The 5,242-nt window shown below is 37.3% G+C and overlaps 1 long non-coding RNA gene across 1 annotated transcript; it reads left to right on the top strand.

The window, feature by feature from the left end:
- The first annotated feature begins 1,890 nt into the window (after positions 1-1,890).
- On the top strand, positions 1,891-3,139 carry LOC149158949 (uncharacterized). Its single transcript, XR_016261092.1, has 2 exons — positions 1,891-2,621; positions 2,726-3,139. It is a non-coding gene; the product is annotated as an uncharacterized LOC149158949 (long non-coding RNA).
- The last annotated feature ends 2,103 nt before the right edge of the window (positions 3,140-5,242 follow it).

Below are 5,242 nucleotides of genomic sequence, written 5' to 3'. Positions count from 1 at the left end.
TGAATGGGTTTACTTCATCTGTGGTAAAGGTTTGGGAATAAAGGTTCTGCGACACTTCTGATTTGCGGCACTTCTGCCCGCTTTTCTCATCTACGGCTCTTCTGCGGCCAGATCTTCGACAAGATCTTGGGCCTTCTGCGATTTGCAGCGCTTCTACGGCTAGATCTGCAACTAGATCTTGGGCCTTCTGCAGTTAGATTTGCAGCTCTTCATCGATTGGGCCTTTTCTCCAGATGGCTCCCAGCTTCGTGAAAATAGCAGGTGGCTCAGTTCCATCCGCCTCTGAGGGGCAAGCTCATGCCCATATCGTCAGTGAAGCCCCAGTTCCCACCATCCAGGTGGTCTAGGCCTCACTCGATGAGGCTTTGAAGTTCTTTGAAAGTGCCCTAATCTGCCGATTCAATGGTTTTTGGCTGCAGCTGACAACTTTCCATAGTTGGATCTCAGAGGTATGGAAGCCTCCAATTATTGATGCAATTAATATATACCCCTGTGTTAGGGGTTTTTTTATAGTAGATTTTGAAAACCCTGAAAGCAAACAATGTATTCTAGATTCTGGCCCTTGGTTTTGGGAAAAATAAGGGCTATTCATGAGGCCATGGAACCCATCATTCGATCCCTCAACAACAGTCATAATCTCAGCACCAGTTTGGGTGAGATTGCCAAACCTACCTTTGCATCTCTGGAATTTGTCTTCGCTAAAAGCCATTGGAAATGCAATTGGAAAATTTTACTGCAGGTGCCCAAAAACAGAGGAATATGCCAGAACCACCTATGCACGCATCTGTGTGGAAATGGACTTCAGCTCTAGATTCCCAGCTGAAATACACCTAACAAGTAAAGACTATGTGTGGAATCAGAAACTCGATTATGAAAGTGTCCTCTTCAGATGTCGATCTTGCTTTGAGATAGGCCACCTAGCCAAAAATTGCCCAAAAGCCTCCCAGAAAAATTCTGCTAGAAAAAATCACCACAGATCTACATGGTGGGAAGGAGCACAAAAAGAACACTATACTGTTATCAAAGAAGAACACTCTCGAGAAAACTCTGAATCACAGGAAATTGGGCAAGAAAGAAACAACTCTCAAGACAAGCAGGGGGAAAGCCCCGCCCAACAACAAAAGAGTGAACTCGACAACCCCTCAAGCATCAACAGTTATGAAGATTCAAATACCGCACAAAATAAATCTTCATTTAACAGTAAAACAGATCTCCTAGACGAAACTTCTTCTCCGACTATCCTCAAAAGGACAAACACAATAGATCGCGAAGCTAAGACACCAATGTCCCAAGAACCAGAAGAGATGAAGGAGATGCAAGATAAAGAAAGTTGGAAAACCGTAGAGAAAAAAAAGAAAGCTACAACACCAATCTCGCCAAGAAAGACGAGGAGCCAGACAATTAGAAACTAAGAAATTATAGGTCCGATAGACCAATTTGGTCTCAGTGAACGTTAACCATCATCATCACAATTTCAAAAGTAACATGAATCCCGTAATTTAAAGTTTGTTTACATTTTTGCAAATTAATTCTGCTAATAACAAGCACCATGCTATATATAATTATATCATATACATATATACATATATCGTATTTTATATAAACGGATATATCAAAGAATACTCTTTCTCTCTTTTATATATATATATATCCTTTTCAACTAAGCTTTCTCAAATCTAGATATTGGAAAGCTTTGAAAAATATATATTATAAACATAATCTAGATAATCTAAATTAACCCAGAAAATATTGGAAATTTTCTTGTTACGGATCCCACCAAGAAATCTGCCATTAAGGTGAATTTGAAACGTCCTATGTTCGAATATGCTGGTTCCAACGCGTATATTATATATGGAATATTATGTTCGAATATGCTGGTTCCAACGCGTATATTATATATGGAATATTATGTTCGAATATGCGGGTTCCATCCAGCAAGCACAGCTAGCGGGTTCAATCCAAGATGTATAACTTCATTGAGAGGTTTGGACTCTGAAAGAGAATGTATTATTATTGGATTCCGTTTTCAAATCGGCTTTCTCAATTCTTTTAACGTCTGTAAGTGGCGGATTCAATCCAATGAGCATGCTGGAAGGCTCCGAATTAGAGAAAACCACTGTGAAGATTCGCAGAATTGTCTGTGTGATTGATGTCAGGTTTTCTGTAAAGAACCTCATTTCGTGGAAGATTAATAATAATTCGCACCAAATGCATTGAGACCACTCGTACCCATTAAATAAAAATGCAATCACCGTACAGGAGGGCTACTGATTGGAACTTCTCGTCGCCGGCCTACCCCACAACCCCGTGCTAGTCTCGACTGACTGAGAAAACTTGTGGAACTTGTAGAATCACGTTCTTTCCGTTTCAAAACCCTCGACTCTGCTAACCCTTCTGCAAACCCTAATAGTAGCAGATTTGGACCGTTGATCTCTTCCCGATCAAACGATTGCACTTGCACAATGTTTCTCATTTAAAGGCTTTGAAATTTCATTGCCATTCTCCATTCCATTCGCCGATTCGCCAGCGCTCGCCTCCCTTGGTTTCATCGTTCACAAAATGCTACTGCCATTGAGTGCGAAATGGATTGGGCGAGTTCCGAATGGCGGCATGTCAGACAGGTATTACTGGCCTGTTTGAAATGCTATGTTCATCGTTGAAGGCATTTCCAGAAAACTTCACAAGGATGAATTGTCAAGTAATAAAAATTTCTCTTCTTGTACAGCTTCCTTTAAAAAATTACAAATAGGCAATAATCGGTCGATCTTTCTACCAAAAAATGAGACAACTCCCAAATGCCAAACGAAAATCCAACCCTGTCAGTGGACAAAAGCGACCTAAACCAGACAATAAAATACTGTAAGGTTTAGGTTGCTTCTGTCCACTGTCGGGGTTGTTTTTCACTTTGACATTTTGGGAGTTGTCGCCGGAGCTGTTTGTATTCTCTCGTTAAAGGAAGCTGTGCAAGAAGAAATGTTTTGTTGTTGAAAGGTCTTTGGAGCGGCATAAACAGTCTCCAGGCTGCAAAAGAGGTATGGGAGCATTGGCCAGGACTGAATTTAATTTTCCCATTTCAGCCATAAGATGTGTGAATTATTCTCCGGTAGTTGTAAAAGCTTTAGTTAGAAGGTATAAATTATGTAGTCGCTCAGGTAGTGAGCAAGGCCAGATCATGCACAGAGCTGCAGAAAGGGTAAAGTGTAAATTTCCATGGACATAAATGAAGCCTATTAGTTATTCTTGCATCTTTTAAGACCTTATCAGCGGGAGCTTCTGGGATTTGCTGAGAGTTAGGACTTAATTTTTACAGGTGTAAGAATAAAACCATATAGCCACAATTGGTGATTCATATATGGGAATTCTCCTCCCAGATTATATAATATATTTTTATTTTGAAACATATAAAGCGTCTTGATCTCGGAGACGAATTTAATGGTATGGACTTGTTAAAAGGATCCTTTTATGTGGACGATACATATTCACTAGCGGTGAAACGATGCAGTTTCTGTTGTGCTTTGTTTTGCAGCATGTGCCATTTAAAATCATTCATATTTGTATGGCTTCATACTTGGATTATGGTGCAAAAATCAGAATTCCTTTGATCAGTTTCTTAACATGGGGCACATGTGAGTTTCTATTTATAGTTACGAGTTTACTGTTATGTAAATATGTTGAACAATTTATGTGGCTGCAATCTTTATGGCTTCTGGAAAATAAAATTTTGAACTATGGAATCAATATTTCTTAAATAAGGGAAACAAACAACATCTGTTCTTGTGTTCTTGTTTTAATGGCTTAGGCACTTTACCAGTATTTTGTAATGTTTTAAACTAATTCGTCAGTTTTATTCCCCAGAGCTGCTCTACAAACGTTGTTGAATTTCTTGGATCTTGTTGCTTATTCTGTGAATGTGTGTCTTTTAAGATGATGATGAAGAACACCATTCGTTGAGATGGGCTTTGATTTACAGATTTATAAACTTCAATTAACTACCTTGATTTATTGAATACTGTTTCTGTTATCAAATAACTTGGAGATGCAGTTTCTAAATTTCATTTTATTTTCATGGGTAAATAAAGCTGTGGAGTTCAGTTTTATAACAAATGTTTTAAGAGTTACATATAATGTCTGTGCAAGCTAGGCACTCTAAGAGAGTTTATTTTTCATTTTCTACTCTCTTATTTTCGTCTTTCTGAAGTTACATATTCTCTTTTTTCATTTTTCTGAAGTTACATATTCTTTAGTGTCAAGGTATTTTCAAGGTCATTTTGCTATATAGATTATGGAAATTTGTTCTTATCTTTACAATATTTATTTTCTTTCTCATACGACAACAATGCAATGGAAAAATATTTTTATTTTTTAATTTAGGGTTTATAAATTATTTATAATATCTCAACTTTCTCTTATTCTAATTTTCCGTTTGTTCTATATTATCTTCTTAAACTTGTTATTGTAGCGCTTTTAATAGTAGTGGTATTTGAAGGGCTTCTTCCTGCCCTATCCCCAACGAAGACATCACATTTTTATTCTAAATTCTTTAACTTGTTATTGTAGTGCTTTTAATAGTAGTGGTATTTGAAGGGCTTCTTGCTGCCCTATCTTCCAATGGTTTAACGAAGACATCACATTTTTATTCTATTTTTTTTTTGAGTTTTGGATGATTTTTCTAATATTTAAGGTTTCTATTTCTTATTCTTTATGCTATTTAACTTGTGCTGGTACATTAAATACCTCATCATATTGTGCTTGTACATTAAATACCTCATCATATTTAGCTACCTAATCATATTTAGTTTGTGCTGGTAAACTAAATATCTAATCATAACATTACGCTTCAGGGAAGAAAGCACAACTTCCATGAAAGAATAATACGATAAGGTGTTACACTTCAGGGAAGAAAGCACAACTTCCATGAAAGAAGAATACGATAAGGTGTGTTGCACTCAACCGTAAGGTTATTTATTATAACTCAAAACCCATGAAACATTGTGGTAGGGAGAGCAAATGCTTCAAAAAGTCTCATAAAACCAACTTGAATTTGGAGGTTTACTTGCATTCAGAGACACTAAATTTGTAAAAAAAAGTCTCTGCCTCTCTACTAAAAAGTTGTCTGAAACATGTCTTGCAATATGTTATTGATAAGCAGAGGAGTTCAGACGAGTTGATACTTGGAGCTCTATATTGCACCGACGAGATAACTTCATCTGCACTTCACAGCCTATATTTCAACTGCGCTTCA

This window comes from Pinus tabuliformis, chromosome 5_2, assembly GCF_031772625.1.
Source record: "Pinus tabuliformis cultivar Carrire ecotype Pingquan chromosome 5_2, CPIR1, whole genome shotgun sequence".
Classification (NCBI taxonomy): domain Eukaryota; kingdom Viridiplantae; phylum Streptophyta; class Pinopsida; order Pinales; family Pinaceae; genus Pinus; species Pinus tabuliformis.
The sequence above is the reverse complement of the archived record's forward strand: the minus strand, read 5'-3'. Positions and strand labels throughout refer to the sequence as shown.